The sequence below is a fragment of the Hemitrygon akajei genome, chromosome 23 (genome assembly GCF_048418815.1).
Source record: "Hemitrygon akajei chromosome 23, sHemAka1.3, whole genome shotgun sequence".
Classification (NCBI taxonomy): domain Eukaryota; kingdom Metazoa; phylum Chordata; class Chondrichthyes; order Myliobatiformes; family Dasyatidae; genus Hemitrygon; species Hemitrygon akajei.
The window spans coordinates 9,937,824-9,964,623 of NC_133146.1; positions in this window are offsets into that span (position 1 = coordinate 9,937,824).

Genomic DNA, 26,800 nt, shown 5'->3' on the forward strand with positions numbered 1-26,800 from the left:
ACGATTGGGACTTTGCAATGTTTGAGTACACTCCCAGAGTCCTCATGCCTGGATGAAATGAGCAGCAAGTTTGTAAGTGACAATACCAATAGATTCAGTGAATTCTATCAGGTAAATGAGTAGATTAAAAATTTCTCTCAGTCTCTCAGCTCCCTCTGCTGACAGGTTCACAGAATAGCAGAGCTAATGGTTAAACAAGAACTAAACTGTTTTTTTCCTCTTCCTCTCTTTTTTAAAAAGGAGGGGTGAATGTGGTAAACCATGTACCGTAGATTCCGGATTTTAAGCCGCTACTTTTTTCCCACATTTTGAACAGCTTTGAACTTTGCGGCCTTTAATACGGAGCGGCTAATGCATTATTTTTTTTCATGCCGCCTCGTAAGCATTTTGCCTCATAACAGTAGACCAATAAAATTGATGAGTAGTTCACAGAGGTCCAATGAAATTGTACGATAAATCAAGCGCACTTTCACAATTAAATTATTGTAAATCAGTCATTTGTACTCACCCTCATCAACATGGAAAACACTCGAAGCATTGTGCTGCCTTGTGGCAATTATTTAGTTTATAATATTTTCGCTTAGTAATTCATTTTCTAGTTAAAGTTAGAAGAGTTTTAACTATATTTGTTTTCTGTACTACATCACGGGATGCTATGACGTCACACCCGGTTTCGCGGTGTCTTGTGGGAAAACGCCGTTTGCGAATAAACGGAAAGGAGGGGGTCGAGCGGCAGAGCGAAACGCTGCTTTTAAGTTAAAGGCGATCAATAACTTTTCCTGGTAGGCTGCAGTATATATATTTTTTACCAGTCGTTAGGAGATATTGGAATGTTGTTCAGTAAAGAAGTATACGCAACGTATATTTAAAAGTAGCCGCGTTACGGGCACGGTTCGAAAAAAAGCATTTGCAATGTGTATTTGTTTTTGTTACCATATGGATTTAATTAAAAGTTAAAAAATCCTCACGTGTAATATCTTTCTGTGTAAATATCTCATATTACAACGTGGGTCACCTGCGGCCTAAAATCCGGTGCGGCCTTTACAATTAAAAAATTGATTTTATTTCTAAAATTAGAGCCAGCGGCTTTTAATCAGGTGCGTTCTGTAGTCCGGAATCTATGGTAGATTAAAAATTTCTCTCAGTCTCTCAGCTCCCTCTGCTGACAGGTTCACAGAATTGCAGAGCCAATGGTTAAACAAGAACTAAACTGGTTTTTTCTCTTTCTTCTTCTTTTATTCATCATTTGTCCCTGTCCTGGGAGTGTGTGATGGGACAGTGTAGAGGGAGATTCACTCTGTATCTAACTCGTGCTGTACCTGCCCTGGGAGTGTGTGATGGGACAGTGTTGAGGGAGCTTCACTCTGTATCTAACCCGTGCTGTCCCTGCCCTGGGAGTGTGTGATGGGACAGTGTTGAGGGAGCTTCACTCTGTATCTAACCCGTGCTGTCACTGTCCTGGGAGTGAGTGATGGGACAGTGTAGAGGGAGCTTCACTCTGTATCTAACCCGTGCTGTCCCTTTCCTGGGAGTGTGTGATGGGACAGTGTAGAGGGAGATTCACTCTGTATCTAACCTGTACTGTCCCTGTCCTGGGAGTGTGTGATGGGACAGTGGGTGGGAGCTTCACTCTGTATTTAACCCGTGCTGTCCCTGTCCTGGGAGTGTGTGATGGGACAGTGTAGAGGGAGATTCACTCTGTATCTAACCCGTGCTGTCCCTGTCCTGGGAGTGTGTGATGGGACCGTGTAGAGGGAGCTTCACTCTGTATCTAACCCGTGCTGTCCCTGTACTGGGAGTGTGTGATGGGACAGTGTAGAGGGAGCTTCACTCTGTATCTAACACGTGCTGTCCCTGCCCTGGGAGTGTGTGATGGGACAGTGTAGAGGGAGCTTCACTCTGTATCTAACCTGTGCTGTCCCTGTCCTGGGAGTGTGTGATGGGACAGTGTAGAGGGAGATTCACTCTGTACCTAACACATTTCCATTCCAACTCTGGTGAGCTGTGTCGGGCCTTGCCCTAGTAGGAGTGATGGTCTTTTCCTAAGGTAATCGCAGGACAATCTACAAATGACCAATTAATCTCCTCAGCAGTACGTCTTATGACTGTGGGATGAAACCAAGGCACACAGAGTAAATAGACGCAGTTGACAGAGAAAATGTAAAAATTCCTCAGAAACTCCTGTCCTCCCACCTTCTCACTCTGTCTTCTCTTCTTCCTTTCAATTCCTGATGAGGCGTCTCGGCCCAAGTCGTTTACACTTTTCCAGGTGCTGCCTGGCCTGCTGAGTTCCTCCAGCATTTTGTACACATACACACATACACCTATACAAACAGACATACAGACTACACAAACCCACATGCAGAAACAGACACTCACAAAAAAAACACATGTTTAAGGACAGGTATCCCGTGTATTTGCACATTTCTTTATATTTCTGTGTTACCGGCTCTCCATTTCGCCAAAGGACCCATCCCATTGCTGTAATGCTCTATGACTCTATAACATCTCAGGAACCAGCCTCCTCTCTGTGGAGTCTGATAATACTTGCCACTGCCTCTGTCAACAGCCAGCATAATCAAAGATCCCCTTCCTCCACTTCCTCCACTCTTCTCTCCTCTCCCATCAGGCAGAGCATACAAAATCCAGAAAGCACATCCCAGCAGGCTCATAGACAGCTTCCATCCCACTGTTATTAGACTTCTGAATGGACCTCTTGTGAGATAAGATCGATACCTGACTTCATCACCTACCTGATTATGTTTGTACACTTTATCATTTACCTTCACAGCACTTTCTCTGTAGCTGTTACACTGTATTTTGTATTGTTATTGCTCAATGCGCTGTGTAATGATCTGACCTGAATGAACAGTAAGCAAAAGAAGCTTTTCACTTTATCTTGGTACATGTGACAATAATACACCAATATCATTTGGGAAAGGAATTATCGACTTTCTGAGTATGAACCTTGTGTGGGACGTTGACAATCCCTCTCCTCCCACAGTTGTTGCTCGACCCACTGAGCTCCTCAGGAACATTGCTTGTTCCTGCAGATTCCAGTGTTTGTCAACTGTTGTGCCTTCACTTGATCCCTGGCGACTGGAGCTCTACGACCACTATTTAGATGGACCATAGGACCCTCATGAGCCCTGGGTGCCTGTGCAGCGAGCCATAAAGCTTTGGGCTGTGAGGTTTCTAGAGCAACTGTATTTGTTAATTGTTGTCGTACTAGAGTCATTAAGCCCATGTGCTTTCTGTATAATCTTGTCATGGTGATTTTGACTGGCACGGGTTTCCCCCATACTGTGACTAGTTAAAGTGGACTCCTGATTAGCCCCTATTGCAGTTGTGATTTAGAATGTTAAAGAGAACAAACAATCCCCTATCCCCTAGATAAGTTACGTTATGTTATCTAATTTGAGTGGGAATGGGAAGGAAGTTATTTAACCACGTATGGGAAAAAAGGAAAACTTTCAAAGGAATGGAAAAAGCAATTATAGTTCCAAGACATAAACCAGGCAAAAATCCTAACAGTCCAACAAGTTATAGACCAATAGCACTAACCTGACATTTATGTAAAATTATGGTAAAATGTATGATAATATATTGACATATTACATTGAAACAAGATGCGGTATTTTTAAATATCAAAGGAAGAGGACCCACAGACCCAATTTTATATCTAGAGCATGAGGTGAGGAGAGCACAACTGAACAGAGAAAGCATAGGGGCAGTCTTGTCTGATGTACGGTAAGTATGTGATATGGTATGGAATGAAATTATATACATCAGGAATTAAGGTCGAATGCCAAGTTGGATAAAAGATTTTTAAATTGATATATCTATCATGCTGCTAGTAGGGAAATCTATGTCAAGTAAAGAAATTGTGGAAAATTTAACCCCTCGGGAAATTTATTATTTCAAAATAATAAACATATGTAACACTTGCTTTGCCTAGTGGCTTAATATCGGGGGTGATAACCCCCTGCCCGGCCAAACTTAAGAAATCTCGTTTGGGTGGATGCTGCGCAATGTGTCCCCGTTACAAATCACTACCCCGAAATAACCAACAGTACACAATATCTGATTAAACGATTAAGCTTTATAACTCTTACTTTGACTACAGGTATATGGATAGTAGAGAAACAAAATATAAAAGAAAAAGGGCCCAAATCATGATATTTAATAATAAACAGTCTGTGCACAAAGTTGGAGCTCACTCAGAAGTCCTCCTTCCATTATCGGTCTCCTCCGAGCGTCGCTGACCTTCGGATCCCCGCTCCGAGTCCACTCCGTCCGGCGGTCTGCCAGATCTCTCCATTAGCTTCTTCTCTCTTCATCTCTCTCTCACCCGCTGGCAAAAGCCCGTGAAATCAACTGCTTCCAGAATCACAAAGCAAGGCAACAAAACCCTAATTAGCTAACATGCATCCAGAGTCCTGTTATCTCCAGCCATAACACAAACATTGCTGCGACCGAGAAACCGTTACCTCACAGTGAACATTACAGAGAAGTCATTACATTAGTCTGAGCAGTGAATCATTACAAAGAAGCCTTTACACATATATTTTCTAATATATTAGTATCGGAGTAGCGTTACCTGTGGATGATGGATCAATGTGGGAAATGGGTGGGAATGTGAATTTATAACATGGAAACTTCAAGAGGCAATAAAAGACTCACATAGTCAACACATATTAAGAAAATAATAACCAAAAGTAAGAAAGTGTTGAATGTTCTGAGATGTTTAATAGGAAAGGAATGGAGAGCTGATGAGAAATCCTTGAAAGCGACTTGTATAGGAGTAATACGATCAATACTGGACTGTAGAAGTGTGGTATGTGGATCAGCATCACACTGTGTGCTCAATAAAGTGGATATAATTCAAAGTCCAGCATGAAGGTTAACCAGTGGGGCAATAAGGACAAGACCGGTGGCGGCAATGCAGGTGGAGTTGGGAGCCACAACTCTGGATCTCAGCAGAACACAGCTTGCGTTAACATATTGGGTAAACCCACAGGGGCCTGGAGAAAATCATCAGACTAACAGCTTTTAGATCCATGCTAAAGAGAGGAAATCTGAAGTTTTTGCACAGACCATTGAAGGAAAAACAGAAAGGAAATTAACTAGTAACAAGACAAGTGTGACAGAGCCTGTTCCTGGGCTGCCTCCATTGCTGCGTGAAGCACAGAGGAGGAACTTAATTTATTCAACAGGAGGCGGAAAAATAGAGAAATGATGTTAAATCAAGATATAGTTGCAACATGTGTAAATAATAATCATTATGGATGTATACACAGTTGCTACAACAATTACTAACTGTAGATTAGGGGTTTCCCGTTCGGTGAGACTTGAGGAACGGCCCGCCGGTGGCGGCTACAACCCGGACTCGACAAGAGGAGGTGAACAAAGAGTTAAGGCTGAAGTGGGTGCGAGTCTCTGAGGCGAGAGCTGGACAGAGACTGGTTGCTGTAATAACCCAGTTTATCCAGCCGCACCTTCTGCATTGTCATCTTGGGAGTTTTCCTCCCAGATCTCCTGCAATTCCTCCAAGCGCTGATCAAATTCTTCCTCTTCTATGGGGTCGGCCCTGCTGATCTTTGGTTTAATGATCTCAGAGTAAGTCAGTGGAGGGAATCCAGGGGGTACCGGGAATCCCGGGCATTCTCCGGGCAGGTGGAAAGCGAAACCGACATGAACCCACGGGCGGTAAGCAGGCTTCAAGTGTGTTGTGTCTCCGGTAGAATCAGGTCTCCACGTCCAGCCCTGGTCTGATTTCGAAAGGACCGCCTCGGGATCACTGGGGATGTCGGGGCAGTCACTGAACAGGGAGGTTCCCGGACAGCAGACCACCACAGCATGCATCACCTCTTGCTTGTATTTGAACGTACCCAACACCCGCACCTCCGGCGGCTCCCCAGCGCACACGGAATCTTGGTACATGTCCATCAGACTCGAAATATCGTAGGTGAACTTGAAATTGCCATATCGGGATCCACGCTGGAAAGCGGGAGAGCTGAAACAATGGGACAATACGTCCGTGTTTTGGGCTTTGCTATCGATGATCTCTCGGTACTTGTTTCGCTCTCTCTCTATCTCAGGCTGGTCTATTTCGAAACTCCACCAGGAGAAACGTTCTGTCACCTTTTCTCCAATCGTCTTCCCCTGCTGGCTCGTGAATCTCCCGCTGGAGAAGATTTCTTTGGCAGCTCTGAAGTTGGTGACATGAGAGAGTTGTGTGGGCTGGAACTCGGGTCGGTCTGTCTCATCGGTGTCGAGTAAGGTACAGTCAGTCTGTACTGGGTAATTTGTACTCACGCTGCGCAGATGAACTCTGGGGTAAAATGATTCCTCTCCAACCTTGGCTGATCCCGTCCGGTGCCATTCACTTTGGCTAAACATGGTTCTGTTTGCCCACCTACCGAGTGATACGACGCTGTTGAGAGAGACTTCTATATACTCGTGGGTGTTCCTCTGGAACTAGACAGGCAGACACGCAAGAGCGGGAATGGGGAAATGAAACTGAAAATATTTTATCTATCATCTCACTAGTTGATGAGGAAGGAGTTGACAGATCTTGGCGTCATCATATACGTGAACTAGAAAGTTTGATGAGGCGTCTTGGTGGCTGCGGATCAGCTCGCAGAAGGGCCGGTTTCCATGATGTTTAACTCTATGACCCTGCCTACGAAATCATTTGACTTTTCACCCTGAAACATCTGGACAGCGAAGCTGCAAACATCGGGATGCTTGTTATTGCCTACAGTTCAGCATGTAATACCATCGTCCCTTTAAATTCCACGATGTTAATAGTTCTTTGGCTTGTGCTGGACCCGCATGTACGTGCAATGCCGAAGAAAGCATGGGGGCGCCTCTACTTCCTTAAGAGCCTGCAGAGATCCAGCGTGACACCTAAAACTGACAGAGGTCTATAGATGTCCAGTGGCGATCATGTGACCGGCTGCATCACACCTGGTGTGGAAACCTTTGCATCACACCCTTGCATGGAAAATCCTACATAAAGTAGAGGATACGGCACAGTCCATCACGGGTAAAGCCCTCCTCACCAATGAGCACATCCACACCACGCCTTGTTGCAGGAAACCCAACATCCATCATCAAGTAGGATGGTAGGAAAATGGAGCTGTGGCTGATGAAACATGTGAGGCAACTTGTCAAGAGGAAAAAGGAAGCATATGTTAGATATAAGAAGCAGGAAGTAGGAGGGGCTTATGAGAAATATAGGGTAGCCAAGAAGCAGCTAAAGAAGGACTTAGGACTTAGGAGAGCTTGAAGGGGGCATGAGAAGGCCTTGGCATGCAGGATTAAGGAGAACCCCAAGGCGTTCTATGCGTATGTGAAGAATAGGAGGATGACGAGAATGAAGGTGGGAACGCTAAAGGATAAAGAGGGCAACATGTGCCTGGAAGCAGAGGAGGCTGGGGAGGTCCTAAATGAATACTTTGCTTCAGTATTCACAAGTGAAAAGGATCTTGATCAGGATGAGGTTGAAGTAGAGCAGGCCCGTGTGCTGGACAATGTGGAGATTAAGGAAGAAGAAGTGCTGGATCTTCTTAAAAACATTAAGATTGATAAATCCCCAGGGCCGGATATGAGACACCCCAGGTTGTTGTGGGAATTGAGAGAAGAGATCGTAGGAGCATTAGCTATGATCTTTGAATCCTCTTTGGCTGCAGGGGAAGTGCCGGAGGACTGGAGAATGGCAAATCTAGTTCCCTTGTTTAAAAAAGGTAATAGGGAGAAACCTGGGAACTATAGACCAGTGAGTCTTACGTCAGTGGTATGCAAACTACTGGAAAGGATTCTTAAGGATAGGATCTACGAGCATTTGGAGAAGTACAGTCTACTCATGGATATTCAACATGGCTTTGTGAAGGGAAGATCGTGCCTCACGAGCCTGATTGAGTTTTTTGAAAAGGTAACAAAAGAAATTGATGAGGGTAGGGCAGTGGATGTAGTCTACATGGACTTTAGCAAAGCATTTGACAAGGTCCCTCATGAGAGACTCATCCAGAAAGTCATGAGGCATGGGATAAGTGGAACCTTGGCTGTTTGGATAAAAAATTGGTTTAAAGGAAGAAAGCAGAGGGTAGTTGTGGAAGGAAAGTATTCTGCCTGGAGGTTGGTGACTAGTGGAGTGCCACAGGGATCTGTGCTGGGACCCCTGCTATTTGTGATTTTTATAAATGGCCTGGATGCAGAGCTGGAAGGATGGGTGAGTAAGTTTGCGGATGACACGAAGATTGGAGGAGTTGTGGATGGAGCTGTAGGTTGTCAAAGGATACAAAAGGATATAGACTGGCTGCAGAGTTGGGCAGAAAAATGGCAGATGGAGTTCAATCTGGACAAGTGTGAGGTGATGCATTTTGGAAGGACAAACCAGAAGACTGAGTACAGGATTAATAGTCAGTTACTTAAGAGTGTGGATGAGCAAAGAGACCTTGGGGTTCAAATCTAGGGTAGTTAAGTAGGCCTATGGGATGCTAGGCTTCATTAACAGGGCTATTGAGTTCGAGAGTAGAGAGGTCATGTTGCAACTCTACAAATCTCTGGTGAGACTGCACTTAGAGTATTGTGTTCAATTGTGGTCACCTCATTATAGGAAAGATGTGGAAGCTATGGAGAGGGTGCAGAGGAGATTTACCAGGGTGTTGCCTGGTTGGAGAACAAGTCATATGAAGCAAGGTTAGCAGAACTGGGACTTTTCTCTTTGGAGCGTAGAAGAATGAGAGGGGACTTGATAGAGGTCTACAAGATTATGAAAGGCATAGATAGGGTGGATAGTCAGTACCTGTTTCCCAGGGCACCAATGGCAAACACCAGAGGGCATATGTACAAAATTAAGGGAGGGAAGTTTAGGGGAGACATCAAGGGTAAGTTTTTTACACAGAGGGTTGTGAGTGCCTGGAATGACTTGCCAGGGATGGTGGCGGAGGCTAAAACATTAGGGGTATTTAAGAGCCTCTTGGACAGGCACATGGATGAAAGAAAAATGGAGGGTTATGGGGTAGTGTGGGTTTAGAACATTTTTTTAAGGATTATATGGGTCGGCACAACATGGAGAGCTGAAGGGCCTGTACTGTGCAGTAGTGTTCTATGGTTCAAGGACACCCTCCGCCCAGGATGTGCTCTCTTATCATTGATGCCATCAGGAAGAAGGTACGGGAGCCTCAGGACTCACACCACCAGGCTTAGGAACAGTTATCACCCCTCAACCATCAGGTTCTTGAACCAAAGGAGATAACTTCACTCAGCTTCACTTGCCCCATGATTTAAATGTTCCCACACCTATGAACTCACTTTCAAGGACCCTTCATCTCACATTCTCAACTTTTTTTGCTTACTTATTTATCCTTATTATTTCTTTCTTTCTGTATTTGCAGTTTGTTGTCTTTTGCAACAAACAACAACAATTTGTCTTAAATGGTTAAACAGCCAAATTGGTGTGGTCTTTCATTGATTGTCTTTTGGTTATTGTTCTATTATAGATTTATTGAGTATGCTCACATGAAAACAAATCTCAGGGTTGTATATGATGGCATATATGCACTTTGATAATAAACTTACTCTGAACTTTGAACAGTCTATCACCTTGCCTGTGACTGGAAGAGGCTCCAGAGGGTAGGTGCAATAGATTATAACTCAAAAATAACCCTTCCTACCGACAAAGCCCTCCAGATTTATCTATCATCCATGTGCCTAACTCAGTTTCTTAAATATTCTTAATGTATCTGCCTCTATCACTGCTCCTGATAACACATTCCATGCACCCACCACTCCGCTTAGAAATTGTCCCTCTGTATCTCGTCTACACTTTCCCTCAATCATGTTAAAATTACACACCCTCATATGAGTTGTTTCTGCCCTGGGAATAAGTCGCTGGCTGTCCTCTTGATCTGCGTCTCTCATCATCTTGCATGTTGCTCACATTCCTCCTGCCTGTCAGCCAAATAGTGGACACTGTGGAGACACTGATCAGTTGGTTGCAAAAGGCAGCTCATGCCAGAGATTTTGGGATGGCGATCAAGAGGAATATGTGATTCCCTGCTTCCTTCCACTGAACACAGATGACATTCAAACAATCATCCCGAAACCGGATGGTCTGCACGTTCAGCCATTGCAAGTGTAGAGAGGCTTGTTTGGAACGGAGAAGATGGTGAGTGACTTCACTGAAATGTACAGGACTCTCAGGGGGTTTGTCAGGGTCAGGGTGAAATACTGGAAAAACTTATGATTCAGTTCTGACTAAGCATTATGGACCTGGCATGATAACTGATTCTCTTTAGGCAGTTCCTCAGAACCTACTGGGAATATCCAGCATATTTATCGTTTTGTCAGACATCCAGCATCTGCAGTTGTGGTTTCAGAGCAGCCAGTCAGATATTCAGGGCGTGCAGGAGTGAGTCAGACCAGTCAGCTGAGTGGTGTTGCAACAACAACCGTGCACTCAGTGTCAGTAAGACCAAAGAGATGATTGTGGAGTGCAGAGAGGGTAAAGCAAGGGAACATGAACCAATCCTCAGAGGGGGATCAGAAGTGGAGAGAGTGAGCAACGTCAAGCTCCTGGGTGTCAAGATCCCTGAGGATCTAACCTGGTCAGAACATAGTGATGTAGTCAACACAGCAGCTACAAACAAGAGAAAATCTGCAGATGCTGGAAATCCAAGCCCCCTCCCCCCCCCCCACACACACACACAGACAGAAGTTAATTAGTGAAAGTGATATGGGGCTATAAAGTGAGAGGGGGAAATGGGAATGGGGAATGGTGAAGGTGGGGTGGGGGAGGCTTTACCAGAAGTTCAAGAAGTCAATGTTCATGCCATCGGGTTGGAGGCTACCCAGATGGAATATAAGGTGTTGATCCTCCAACCTGAGTGTGGCTTCATCACAACAGTAGAGGGGGCCATGGACTGACGCGTCGGAATGGGAATGGGAAGTGGAATTAAAATGGGTGACCACTGGGAGATCCCACTTTTTCTGTCAGATGGAGTGTAGATTCTTTGGAAAGCGGTCCCCCAAACTGCATTGGGTCTCCCCGATATACAGGAGGCCACACCAGGAGCAACAGACACAGTAAATGACCCCAACAGACTCACAGTTGAACTGTCACCTCACCGGGAAGGACTGTGTGGAGCCCTGAATGGTAGCGACGGAGGAGTTATAGGGGCAGATGTAGCACTTGTTCTGCTTGCAGGGGTAAGTGCTGGGGGGAGATCAGTGGGGAGGGATAAATAGACAAGGGAGTCATGTAGGGAGTTATCCCTGTGGAAAGCAGAAAGGTGGGGGGTGGTGGGAGGGAAAATATACTTGGTCGTGGGGATCCCATTGGAGATGGTGGAAGTTGCAGGGAATTATACGCTGGATGCGGAGCCTGGTGGGTGGTAGTTGAGGACAAGAGGAACCCTATCCCTGGTGGCGTGGTGGGAGGATGGGGGGAGGGCAGACGTGTGTGAAATGGAAGAGGTAAGGTTGAGGGCAGTGTTGATGGTGGAAGAAGGGAGCCCCTTTCTTTTAATAAGGAGAACTTCTCTTTAGTTCTGGAATGAAAAGTCACATCCTTAGAGCAAATGTGGCGGAGACAGAGAAATTGAGAAAAGGAGATGGCGTTTTACAAGTAACAGGGTTGGAAGAGGTATAGTCCAGGTAGCTGTGAGAGTCAGTGGGTTTATAATAGACATCAGTAGATAAGCTGTTTCCAGAGATAGAGACAGAGAGATCAAGAAAGGGGAGGGAGGTGTCGGAAATGGACAAAGTAAATTTTAGGGCGGGGAAGAAGTTGGAGGCAAAGTTGATGAAGACGACGAACTCTGAATGGGTGTAGGGCTGTACCAATGCAGTTGTGGATGCAGTGTAGGAAATGCTGGGGAGTGATACCAATGTAGATTTGGAACATAGACTGTTCAATGTTGCCAATGGACAGGAAGGCATAGTCTGCAACCAATGTGAATGCCCATGGCCACACCTTTTGTTTGAAGGAAGAGGGAGGAGCCAAAGGAGAAATTATGAAGAGTGAGGTCAAGTTCCACTAGACAGAGGAGAGTGGTGGTGGAGGGGAAATGTTTGGGTCTGGTGTGCAGAAATAAATGGACCCACATCACCTGGGGCATGCCTTCTTATCATCATTACCATCAGGAAGGAGGTACTGAAGGCACACACTCAGCAATTGTGGAACAGCTTCCTCCCTTCTCCCATATAATTCCAAAATGGACATTGAACCCATGAGCATCAGCTCACTTTTTTATTTTTTAAATACATATTATTTCTGTTTTTGCAGTATATTTAATCTATGCAATATATATACATACTGTGATTGATTTACCTGTTTATTTTTCTTTCTACTTTATCATGTAGTGCATCGTACTGTTGCTGCTCAGTTAACAAATTTCATAACATACGCCAGTGATAATAAACCCGATTCTGATATTTCCAGAGGTACAATACATAGAGCTTTCTAACTCATTATCTCTCAGGCATTGTATCTTTCTCTCTTTACCTCATCCTGGTCAACTTTGAAACTTTGATGTCATTCAGCATGGTTCAACATGGTCCCAGATTGCCCACCTGTCATGTGGTCAAATGCTGCCAGGAGCGATGTATTTATCCCTGTAGACATTTGTCTGAAAGTTTATGGGCTGGCAGATTGAGGAAAATGTATCTGTAAATATTTTCAACATTAGCTCACTGTTGGTTGAGGAAAGAGATATACTTGTGAAACTTGATAACTGAGTTTCACTGGTATAGATGGTCACACCACACCCACTTTATTCTGTCATAACCAGCCTAGCACTTAATTCCCATCCCAGCGATACATACAAGATGCTGGAGGAACTCAGCAGGCCAGGCAACATCTATGGAAAGGAGTAAATAGTCAATGTTTTGGGGCGAGGTTCTTCAGCAGGACCGGAGAAAAAAGATGAGAAGTTTAGAGTGAGAAGGTGAAGGAGGGGGAGGAAGAAACACAAGGTGGTAAGTGATACGTGAAACTGGGAGAGGAGGAGGGGTGAAGTAGAGAGCTGGGAAGTCAATTGGTGAAAGAGATAAAGGGCTGGAAAAGGGTAAATGTGATAGATGAGGATGGAAGACAATGGAAGGAAGTCATGAACATTCAATATTGTTTGAATTCTGAGTCTGGATAATGTGTGACTGGGTGGGGAAGCAGTGCTGGTGTTACAAATACTAAGTAAACATTCCAAAACAAATAGGAAAACTTAAGAATTGTAGCTGTCATTGTAAAAGGGAACAAATATAAAGTGAAGGGGGAGAAAGAGATGGAGAGGGAGAGGAATCCAAAATAAAAATAGGAAGGACATGAGTTTATATTTGAGATCTAGACCAGTGGTGAGGTACAAGAAAGTACGGCCAGTGGAGGCAGAGGAATGCTTACACGACTGCTGTCAGTCAGTGTACTGGACAATATTCAGCATTTGAGACTAAATTAATTCACCACAGCATCACCAACTTCATCAAGACCTGTGTGGATGAGTGTGTGCCTTTGAGAACATACAGTACTGGACATCCCCAAACTAAAAGCCATGGATGAACCAGGAGATTTGTAGTTTGCTGAAGACTAGATTTGTGGCTTTCAAGACCAGTGATCCAGAACAATAGAAGAAATCTAGATACAACTGAGGAACGTTATTTTAAGAGAGAAATGAACAATTGCAGTTGAGGTTACAGATGGTATTGGATGCTTGTCTGCTCTGCCATTACTTCTTATAAAGCAAAACCTAACATCATGACTGGCTGAGATGCTTCACTCCCAGATGAACTCAACATATTTTATGCACACTTTGAAAGGGAGAACGAAACTACGCCTGTGTGAGTCCCACAGCATCTGGGTGACCTGTGATCACAAACACAGAGGCTGATGTTGGAATATCTTTCAAGAGGGTAAACTTTTGCAGGACTTCAGATCTTGATGGTGAAACTGGTAGGGCTCTGAAAATACATGTCAGCCAAGAGGTGGAAGGGTTCAAAGACATCTTCAGTCTCTCACTGCTACAGTGAGACGTTCCCACCTGTTTCAAGAGAGCGATGATCATACCAATCCCCAAGAAGGCCAGGGTGAGCTGCCGCTATGACTGTCACCAAATGGCACTCAGTTCCACTCTGATGAAGTGTTTTGAGAGTTTGGGCATGACTAGAATCAACTCCTCTGATGAAGGAAGGACGTAGACCCAGCGCAATTTGCCAATCGCCACGATAGGTCTCCAAAGAATGTAACAATCTCACTGGTGTCCCACTCGGCCTTGGATCATCTGGAGAATACTAATACCTAGGTCAGGTTGCTGTGTATTGATTACAGCTAAATGACAACCCAATCACTCAGTTCCAAGCTCCAAAACCTGGACCTCTGTACCACCCTCTGCTACTGGATCCCTGACTTCCTCATCAGGAGACCACAGTCAGTCTTCCTTGCTAACAATCGATACTGGTGCACCTCAGTGATGGCTGCTTAACTCACTGCTCTACTCTCTGTACACCTACGACTGTGTGGCTAGGGACAGCTCAAACCGCATCTATAAATTTGCTGACAACACGACTACTATTGGCGGAATTTGAGATGGTGACAAGGAAGTACACAGGAATGAGATGGATCAGCTGGCTGTGTGGTGTTGCAACAACAATCTTGCACTGAACATCTGTAAGACCAGGAATTGATTGCTGACTTGAGGAATGGGAAGTCAAGGGAACAGACTTTCATGCTTCCTCCAAGCAGCATGGTCCTTCTTGGTCCAATATGCTTTCCTACCAGAGGCACAGATGTTGGCACCAACCTGTTTATTCTCTGTTGGGCAATGGTTCATGGTATTCGGTATGGTGACATTGTGGCATCATCCAGTACCTTCATTCATTTGCTTTCAGATGGGTTCATTGCAGGGGATGTGGCATGCAGACTGATCCCCATAATTCTGGTCCTCACTGTTTTTACCACACACAAGCTCAATCTGGCTCATTGTTTGTTGTATTTTACTGTTACGGATCTCATTGCCACAGGAGTTACCTTTTCTCTGGTATAAGCCCTTAGCTGGATATAACCATATAACCATATAACAATCACAGCACGGAAACAGGCCATTCTGGCCCTCCTAGTCCGTGCCGATCTCTTAATCTCACCTAGTCCCACCTACCCGCACTCAGCCCATAACCCTCCACTCCTTTCCTGTCCATATACCTATCCAATTTTACCTTAAATGACACAACTGAACTGGCCTCTACTACTTCTACAGGAAACTCATTCCACACAGCTATCACTCTCTGAGTAAAGAAATACCCCCTCGTGTTTCCCTTAAACTTTTGCCCCCTAACTCTCAAATCATGTCTTCTCGTTTGAATCTCCCCTACTCTCAATGGAAACAGCCTATTCACGTCAACTCTATCTATCCCTCTCAAAATTTTAAATACCTCGATCAAATCCCCCCTCAACCTTCTGCGCTCCAATGAATAGAGACCTAACTTGTTCAACCTTTCTCTGTAACTTAAGTGCTGAAACCCAGGTAACATCCTAGTAAATCGTCTCTGCACTCTCTCTGATTTATTGATATCTTTCCTATAATTCGGTGACCAGAACTGTACACAATATTCCAAATTTGGCCTTACCAATGTCTTGTAAATTTTAACATTACATCCCAACTTCTGTACTCAATGCTCTGATTTATCAAGGCCAGCATTCCAAAAGCCTTCTTCACCACCCTATCTACATGAGACTCCACCTTCAGGGAACTATGCACTGTTATTCCTAGATCTCTCTGTTCCACTGCATTCCTCAATGCCCTACCATTTACCCTGTATGTTCTATTTGGATTATTCCTGCCAAAATATAGAACCTCACACTTCTCAGCATTAAACTCCATCTGCCAACGTTCAGCCCATTCTTCTAACCGGCATAAATCTCCCTGCAAGCTTTGAAAACCCACCTCATTATCCACAACACCTCCTACCATCGGCATACTTACTAATCCAATTTACCACCCCATCATCCAGATCATTTATGTATATTACAAACAACATTGGGCCCAAAACAGATCCCTGAGGCACCCCGCTAGTCACCGGCCTCCATCCCGATAAACAATTATCCACCACTACTCTCTGGCATCTCCCATCTAGCCACTGTTGAATCCATTTTATTACTCCAGCATTAATACCTAACGACTGAACCTTCTTAACTAACCTTCCATGTGGAACTTTGTCAAAGGCCTTGCTGAAGTCCATATAGACTACATCCACTGCCTTACCCTCGTCAACATTCCTCGCAACTTATTCAAAAAATTCAATAAGGTTTGTCAAACATGACCTTCCACGCACAAATCCATGTTGGCTACTCCTAATCAGATCCTGTCTGTCCATATAATTATAAATACTATCTCTAAGAATACTTTCCATTAATTTACCCACCACTGATGTCAAACTGACAGGTCTATAATTGCTAGGCTTACTTCTAGAACCCTTTTTAAACAATGGAACCACATGAGCAATACACCAATCCTCCGGCACAATCCCCGTTTCTAATGACATCTGAAAGATCTCCATCAGAGCTTCTGCTATCTCTACACAAACTTCCCTCAAGGTCCTGGGGAATATCCTGTCAGGACCCGGAGATTTATCCACTTTTAAATTTCTTAAAAGCGCCAGTACTTCCACCTCTTTAATTGTCATAGGTTCCATAATTTCCTTACTTGTTTCCCACACCTTACACAATTCAATATTCTTCTCCTTAGTGAATACCGAAGAGAAGAAATCGTTCAAAATCTCTCCCATCTCCCTTGGCTCCACACATAGCTGACCACCCTGATTCTCTAAGGGACCAATTTTATCCCTCACTATCCTCTTGCTTTTAATATAACTGTAGAAACTTTTCGGATTTACTTCCACCTCATTTGCCAAACCAAACTCGTATCTTCTTTTAGCTTTTCTAATCTCTTTCTTAAGATTCCTTTTACATTCTGTATATTCCTCGAGCAATTCCTTTACTCCATGCTGCCTATATCTATTGTAGACATCTCTCTTTTTCCGAACCAAGTTTCTAATATCCCTTGAAAACCATGGTGCTTTCAAACCTTTAACCTTTCCTTTCAACCTAACAGGAACATAAAGATTCTGTACCCTCATAATTTCACCCTTAAATGACCTCCATTTCTCTATTACATCCTTCCCATAAAACAACTTGACCCAATCCACTCTCTCTAAATCCCTGCGTATCTCCTCAAAGTTAGCCTTTCTCCAATCAAAAATATCAACTCTAGGTCCAGTCCTGTCCTTCTCCATAATTATATTGAAGCTAATGCTATTGTGATCACTGGACCCGAAGTGCTCCCCAACACATACATCTGTCAGCTGACCTATTGCATTCCCTAACAGGAGATCCAACACTGCCCCATCTCTAGTCGGTACTTCTATGTATTGTTGCAAAAAACTATCCTGCACACATTTCACAGACTCTAAACCATCCAGCCCTTTTACAGAATGAGCTTCCCAATCTATGTGTGGAAAATTAAAATCTCCCACAATCACCACCTTGTGTTTACTACAAATATCTGCTATCTCCTTACACATTTGCTCTTCCAACTCACGCTCCCCATTAGGTGGCCTATAATACACTTCTATCAGTGTTACTACACCTTTCCCATTCCTCAATTCCACCCAAATAGCCTCCCTAGAGGAGCTCTCTAATCTATCCTTCCAAAGCACCGCCATAAGATTTTCTCGGACAAGCAATGCAACACCTCCTCCTCTGGCCCCTCCTACTCTATCACACCTGAAGCAACTAAATCCAGGAATATTTAGTTGCCAATCACACCCTTCCTGCAACCATGTTTCACTAATAGCTACAACATCATAATTCCAGGTATCAATCCACGCTTTAAGCTCATCCACCTTTCTTACAATGCTCCTAGCATTAAAATAGATACATTTAAGATACTCTCCACCTCCTCCTCTCTTTTCATCCCTAACAATGCATTCAAATTTATTATCCTTTTCTTTCTTCTCCCCTACATCTTCGGGCTGAGCACATCCCTTCTCCATCACTTGCCTTTCCTCCCTCACACACTGTCTACTTACTTGCTCTACTGGTGAACTAACCTCCTCTCCCATAGTTTCCTCAAACTGATTCCCGCCCCCCCCATCTTACTAGTTTAAAGTCTGCCCTGTAGCCCTAGCAAACCTCCCCGCTAGGATATTGGTCCCCTCAGGATTCAAGTTTAACCTGTCCTTCTTGAACAGGTCACGCCTGCCCCAGAAGAGGTCCCAATGATCCAGAAACTTGAATCCCTGCCCCCTGCTCCAATCTCTCAGCCACGCATTCATCCTCCACCTGATTCCATTCCTACTCTCACTGTCGCGTGGCACAGGCAGTAATCCCGAGATTACTACCTTTGCGGTCCTTCTTCTTAACTGCCTTCCTAACTCCCTATACTCTCGTTTCAGGACCTCTTCCCCTTTCCTACCTATGTCATTGGTACCTGCATGTACCACGACCTCTGGCTCCTCACCCTCCCACTTCAGGATATCTTGGACGCGATCAGAAACGTCCCGAACCCTGGCACCAGGGAGGCAAACTACCATCCGGGACTCCCGATCACCTCCACAGAACTGCCTGTCTGAACCCCTGACTATCGAGTCCCCTATTACTATGGTCCTCTTTCTTCTATCCCTACCCTTCTGAGCTACAGGGCCATCCTCTGTGCCGGAGGCCCGGCCACTGTCACTTCCTCCAGGTAGGCTGTCCCCCCCAACAATACTCAAACATGAGTACTTATTGTCAAGGGGTACAGCCACTGGGGTACTCTCTAGTACCTGCCTCTTCCCCTTCCTGACCGTGACCCACCTATCTGCCTCCCATGGACCCGGAGTGACCACCTGCCTGTAACTCCTCTCTATCACCTCCTCACTCTCCCTGACCAGGCGAAGGTCATCGAGCTGCAGCTCCAGTTCCCTAACTCGGTCCCTCAGGAGCTGCAGTTCGACACACCTGGCGCAGATGTGGACGTCCGGGAGGCTCGGAGACTCCAGGAACTCCCACATCCGACACCGAGAACAACAAGCTGCCCTCACACTCATACTTCCCGAATAACTGAAAATAACAAGGAGAACAAAAAGATAAGCCTACTGTGGCCTCTTCTGCCTAAGCCCTCTGAGCCCAAGACCTACACTCTGCTCCCGGCTCACTCCGCTGCCCGCTGCTTAAGGCTGCGTTCTTTTTATATCTTCCCTCCTTCCCAGGCCTCCTTCACGCACCTGCGCAGTCCCGCCTCTCAGAACTCCGATCTGAGAAGCAATTTGAAAATGGCCGCCGCCGCACTTCCTCTCAAAGCCTCGCTGTCCTCTTCCAAAAGAGCAGGCTTCCATTTAGTATCATTGAAATGCCATTCAAACTTATTTTACGGCATAACTGAAACAGCCGAATCAGCGTCCAATTCCATTCTAATTAATTTGCTGTTCACTTCTGCTGTAAGCCGTATGGCTGATCTATTGGTAGTTTTCACAATGTAAATCTCAAGGCTACACAATCCAGTGTCATTCTCATTAATTTCAGATTTTTCACCAACAGCATTTAGGTTAGTGTTTTATTTGAAATTGCAACTTGAACTTTTATCTTTTTCTCTTCTCTGTGGGGTCCATTTATTTTTCTCTGCCCAACATGCTCGTTGTATGTGTCCTGCTTTATTATATTTCCTGTAAATTTCACCATTAAACCTGCACTTGTTTGGTGTATGTGAGCCCCTGTCACAACGGTAACAATTGGTATGGCCAGGACAGTTTTCGTTTGTTCACTGCAATTTTGTTCACACTCACTGTCATTCCTGACTGTAACTCAATTGCGCCTCTGTCTGCAGTTTCCATTGAAACAGTGATTTCTACTGTTCATTTAAATGTAAACAGTGCTTCAGTCAGGAGCTGTTTTTGAATATTTTCTTTTAAGATTAACCAAACAAATGATCTCTTAATGTTTCATTGAGCCCATAATAAGCTCAAACTGACAATGCTCAGACAATCTCTTCAATTGATCCACATACAATGAAGTGGACTCCCTTTCCTTTTGATTCTGCTTATGAAGGGTGTAGGGGGCTCTAAAAAGAGGTAGTATCTTTGATGTCTGGCAGCTGCACTCTACCTTGGATTGTGAACGGGCATCACTGGTCCCCGTCCATCTCCTAAAACTCTCACGGCTGCCTCCAAGTGGCCCACCCCAGTACACCACTTCAGCTGGCGGGTAAGTGACGTGAGGGTGTGGTGTTAACAGGGCATCACTGGGCAAAGGATCTCGTTGGTGAAGTCACCAGCCAGGGCGGCAAGTTCCCCGAAGAACTACAATGGTAATGTGTTCGAGACCAGGGCGAGCCACCGAGTTGGAGGACACTGGCCTGGAGAGGGATGGGTGCCCACCGGGCCTCATGAACCCAAGACTCGTAAACACATGACATGACAGACACAGCAACAGACCCCATACCGGAATGGTTGCTGCCTGGGTTACCAAGAACCACATCGTCTGTTGCACACCAGGGTGGAGGTGATAAGTTTGCTACTGGTGTTACCTTACCACAGAAGATCCGTGGGAGAGAATACATCCCATTAGCCACAAGGAACGTGAGAACACTTGCCCAAGCAGGGAAGATGCAGGAGCCCACATATGTGCTAGTGAGGTAAACCTGGCACATCATGGGAATCTGTGATCAGGTGGAAAAACCACGGTGAACTTCTTACTGAGGGAGGCCAACTGCTATACTATAGTGGAGAATTTGACAAACATGCCAATGGCGTAGGATTTCTTGTCAACAAGAGCATCAGGAACTCGGTACTCGGGTGCCATCCAGTATCCAGTAAGCTTATTTCCATTCGCCTGCGAGCAGCATCTTTCACCATCTCAGTAATACAGGTCTACACAGCAACAACTGACTATGAAGATGACCATGTGGAGGAATTCTACACCCAACTCCAAGCCATTATTGACAAGGTGGACAGAAAGAACATTCTAATCATCCAGGGAGACTGGAATGCCGATGTGCACTGAAAGACTGGAAAGAATTCTGCAGTCCCTCCTGTAATGCTGTAACCAATGAGCAAGGATTACACCTACTTGCGTTCACCAGCTACAACAACATGGTGCTTGTGAACACTCTTGGAGAGCACAAGGCGTCACAACACTGGACCTGGCATACACCCAATGGAATATATCATAGCCAGATCGATTACATACTGGTGCAGATCTGGTTTCAGTCTGGGATCAAGAGAGCCACAACAAGGACATTCCCAGGTGTTGATATTGGAAGTGACCACGACCTGTGATGATGAACTTTGGAATCAGGCTGAAGCAAATCAAGAAGCCCATGAACATCAGAATAAAATTCAACTTGTCAGACACAAGGGCCCCTCCATTACTGAATCCTTCAAAGCTACAGTTAATGGAAAATTTTGCAACATTGTTGATGCCTGATGCTGAAACTTTGACAGCTAAGTTCAATGAAGTGATGACAGAAACAGCCAATGAGATACGTGGAAAACACTGCCAGAAAGCCCAACCCAGGGGTAACAGGAGATCCTGGAAATGTGTGAGTCTAGAAGAGACTTGAAGCAAACTAAGAACACAACAACAGGAGTGGCAGTGTACAGAGAGATCCGCAAGAAGATCAGGAAAAACATGACCAAGACCAAGGAAAAATGGATTGAGAGACAGTGTACAGAGATAGAAGACAGTCTGAGCAAGAACAGCAGCAGCCAATCATTTCAAGTTGTGAAAGACCTCACCAAACAGAGATGGTCACGAGTCCGCACCATCCAAGACAAAGAAGGAAACTGCCTCACAGAGATAAAGCCATTCTCAACAGATGGACTGAGTATAGTTCAGACCTTTACAACCATCAGACCCAAGGAGACCCAGCGTATTCGCAAGCCAGGACTCATCAAACGACGATGATTTACCAATTTTGTGTGAAGAAGCAGAAGCAGCCATCAGATTACTGAAGAATGAGAAAGCTGCAGGAATAGACAACATCCCAGCTGAGCTGATAAAACATGGGGAGAGACAGTGATAGACATCCTCACCAATATCTGCAGCAAATTCTGGTAGACAGGACAATGGCCAACACCATGGACAAAATCACTCATCATCACTCTCCCAGGAAAGGGAACTTATAATAGTGCCAGAATTATAGAACCACAAGTCTTATCAGCCATGCGAGCAAAGTGATGTTGAAAGTCTCCTTGAACAGACTGAAACCACAGGCAGAGGAAATAGTTGCTGGACATAAGAAAGAGGAGCAGGAGTCGGCCATCTGGCCGGTTGAGCCTGCTCTGCCATTCAATAAGATAATGGCTGATCTAGCCATGGGCTCATCTCCACCTACTGCCTTTTCCCCTACTATACAAAAAACCATCCAACCTTGTCTTAAATATATTTACTGAGGTAGCCTCCAGCTACCTGAGAAGAGCAGGCTGGATTCAGAAGTGGAAGTACAACAGAACAGATATTCAGCCTCTGAGTCCTGTGTGAGAATTACAACAAACATCAACTGGATAACTTTTTGTGTTCATAGACTTCAAGAGGGCATTCGATTGGTGTAGAATGATGTCCTCTGGGCCACAATGAAGAGATACAACATGGGCCAGGTGCTGATCCAAAGCATCAAGCAGCTCTACATGAAAGCTCGTTGTGCGGCACTTGTTCAAGGTATAGTTGGAGAGTGCTTCCACACATCAGTTGGAGTCTGACAAGGCTGTGTCCTTTCACCCACGCTGTTCACTGATCTCCTGGAGCAAATAATATAGATGCCCTGGAAGATCATATAGGCACAGTCAGCATTGGAGGACATAATAACCAACCTCAGGTTCACCGGTGACTCTGATGGGCTGGCAGGAAGTGAGGATGAATTGGCCAGCCTTGTAACTACCTGCATGATATACCTACCAGATACAGCATGGAGATCAGCACAGAGAAAACCAAACTGATGAGAAACAGTGAGGAGCCAATCACGACAAAAATCATTGTCAGTGGACAAGAAATAGAGACTGCCAAATGGTTCAAGTATCTCGGCACCATCAGCAAACAAGGAGGATCAAAGCCTGAAGTCGTTGGACGGACAGCCCAAACAACAGCAATGCTGGCTAAACTAAAACCAATCTGCAGAGACAATAATGTCGCTCTTGGATCCGAGTTGAAACTCCTGCATGCACTTGTGTTCTCCATCTTCTTGTATGCATGCGAATCATGGACTTTGACAGCAAAACTGCAAAAGAAGATCCAGGCAGTAGAAATGAGATTCTTCAGAAGGCTCCTCAGCATCTCCAATACCTACACAGACCATGTGTGAATGATGAAGTACAAAGAACCATCAGCCAGCACAGGAGACACTACAAAGATCTACTGTCCACAGTAGAGAAGAGGAAACTGAGATGGTATGGCCACATAACAAGATCAAGTGGACTCTCAAACACCATTCTCCAGTGAACAGTGCAGGGGAAAAGAAAAAGGGGCAGACAGAAGTAATGGACAGACAACATTGCAGAGTGGAACGGAGAGAGCTTTGCTGCAACCCAGGCACTTGTCCACAACCGTGAGGGATGGAGGCAACTGGTGTAGCACTCATCTCTACAGTGCCCCTACATCCCAGGCGGGTTGTGGGATCTGTAACGGTAACCGTATGAATCCTAAAGCCTTCTGCCATTAACCATGGCTTTGGTTCTAAGTGTTCCTGCATTTCTTTGACAATATCAAGAAAGCATATTTCTGCTGGTTTGGTTGGAGAGTCAAACCTCAAAACAAAATGTGTGCCTTTAAACCCAATGAACTCAGAAAATTGGTACTCGCTTCTCATTGGCTATTTCATTTGCTTCAAAATACTGCTCTAGTGGCTCAGTATACTTGAGCCAATTACCCGTTGTGTAATCAAACTTGTCAACCTTTCCTATGTAGCCATCCATTTTTTGATATTTTTAATAATTATTATTACCCAGTACTTACTCTTTATTAATCCTGAATTCTTCCATTTACAGCCTTTTGTAAAGTACTCAGCTGAGCTGAATGCTGAGCTGTAGTCAATGAAGAGCATCTTGATGGATGTATCTTTGCTGTCCAGATGTTCCAGGGTTGAGTGAAGAGCTGATAAGATGGCACCTGCCATAGACCTGTTGTGATGGTAGGCAAATTGGAGAGGATCCGAGTTGCTTCTGAGGCAGGAGCCTCTTCACAAACCTCTCAAAACAATTCATCACTGTGGATGTACAGTAAGTGAACTTGTATATATACAGTGGCATGCAAAAGTTTGGGCACCTCTGGTCAAAATTTCTGTTACTGTGAATTGTTAAGTGAGTAGAAGATGAACTGGCCTCCAAGTCATAAAGTTAAAGATGAAACATTCTTTTCAACATTTTAAGCAAGATTAATGTACTAGTTTTGTTTGGTACGATTTTAGAATGTAAAACAGGAAAGGAGCACCATGCAAACGTCTGGGCACCCAAGAGATTTGAGCTCTCAGATAACTTTTACCGAGATCTCAGACCTTAATTAGCTTGTTAGAGCTATGGCTTGTTCACAGTCATCGTTAGGAAAGGCCAGGTGATGCAAATTTCAAAGCTTTATAAATACCCTGACTCCTCAAACCTTGTCCCAAAAATCAGCAGCCATGGACTCCTCTAGCAGCTGCCTAGCACTCTGAAAATTAAAATAAATGATGCCTACAAAGCAGGAGAAGGCTATAAGAAGATAGCAAAGTGATTTCAGGTAGCCATTTCCTCAGTTCGTAATGTAATTATGAAATGGCAGTTAACAGGAACGGTGGAGATCAAGTTGAGGTCTGGAAGACCAAGAAAACTTTCCGAGAGAACTGCTGTGGACTGATGAAGTTCAAATGGAACTTTTTGGCCGCAATGAGCAAAGGTATGTTTGGAGAAAAAAGGGTGCAGAATTTCATGAAAAGAACACCTTTCCAACTGTTAAGCACGGAGGTGGATCAATCATGCTTTGGGCTTGTGTTGCAGCCAGTGGCACAGGGAACATTTCAATGGTAGAGGGAAGAATGAATTCAATTAAATACCAGGAAATTCTGAAAGCAAACATCACACCGTCTGTAAAAAGTGAAGATAAAAAGAGGATGGCTCCGACAACAGGAAAATGATCCTAAACATAACTAACAATTAAGAAAAGCACTGTACTTTGATATGTTTGTCTTGTACTGTATAAACCTCTTTTTAATTGTTTGTTTTGTTTTATTGCATTGTAAAACATACCTTAAAATCCAGAATGGACTACCTCAAGATGTGCAAGCTGAAAGTTTTGCCATGGCCCTCATACACCCCGACCTAAGCATTATTGAAAATCTGTGCATTGACCTCAAAAGAGCAGTACATGGAAGACGGCCCAAGAATCTCACCGAACTAGAAGACTTTTGCAAGGAAGAATGGGCAAAAATCCCCCAAACAAGAATTGAAAGACTCTTAGCTGGCTACAAAAAGCATTAACAAGCTGTTGTGGCGACCCAATTACTAGCACACTCCAACCGGCTGACAATTAGCCAGAGCGCAGGCACAAAGGAAGATAGCCTCAAGGGGTTTCAGTACGTGCCTCTCGAGGTATCGGGTGGGGGAGACAGGCTTTAAAGCAAGACTGTGAATTTGAAATAAACTTAATCTTTGACTGCAGTTTATCGACTCCGTGTCGTTATTTCAGCGCTGCGTGTAGCACATCGCTACAATTGGTGACCTCGGACGGTCCAAACGTTTTTGGACCGGAGATGACAGACGCTGCATCTGTTAATGCGGTTTCCTTGAAGCTGCCAAGCTTCTGGACGCTACAACCTCACCTATGGTTTCAGCAAGCAGAAGCCCAATTCCAGGTTCGGCAGATAACCTCAGAGGACACCCGTTACTACTACGTGGTGAGCTCCCTCGACCAGGAGGACACAGCGGCCCAGGTCGCGGAGTTCGTACAGTCTCCCCCGGCGGACGGCAAGTACACGGCATTCAAAGCCCTGCTCTTATGGACTTTCGGGCTCTCCCGCCGTGAGCGAGCTGCCCGTTTACTGCACCTGGATGGCTTGGGAGACAGGCCTCCATCAGCTTTAATGAATGAGATGTTGTCTCTGGCCGGAGGTCACAAGCCCTGCCTCATGTTTGAGCAGGCATTCCTGGAGCAGCTGCCCGAGGACATACGCCTGCTGCTGTCCGACGCGGATTTCAGTGACCCTCGGAAGGTGGCGGGCCAGGCGGACGTGCTGTGGAACGCCAAGAAGGTGAGTGGGGCGTCCATCGCACAGATCACCAGGCCACGCTCCCAGCAGTAAACCAGTCCAGGCCCGGCCACAGAGCCCGCTAAACCCAGAGGCCGGGGTGTGGAGCCCAACGAGCAATGGTGTTTCTACCACCAGCGGTGGGGCGCAGAAGCCCGCCGTTGTCGCCCGCCCTGCCAGTTCGGGCTCGACACCATTGACTTCCTGGGCCACAGGATTACCACAGACGGGGCAACCCCTCTGCCCGCTAAAGTAGATGCGGTCCGCCATTTCCCCCGACCCACCACGATCAAAGGCCTCCAGGAATTCGTAGGTATGGTCAATTTCTACCACCGCTTCTCCCTTCAGCTGCCCGGATCATGCGCCCCCTGTTCGCCTTGCTGTCCGGTCCGGGCAAGGACATTACCTGGGACGAGGTAGTGAGGAGGTGCCGCGCCCCGCGCGACACTGGCAGGGGGCCCACGATATCCACATGAATGTGGTCGAAACGCCGGTGGGTGGGGTGGAACTGCTGCGGCGGGTCCTTGGTGTGTCGCTGCACCTTGGCCGTCTGGCAGTGC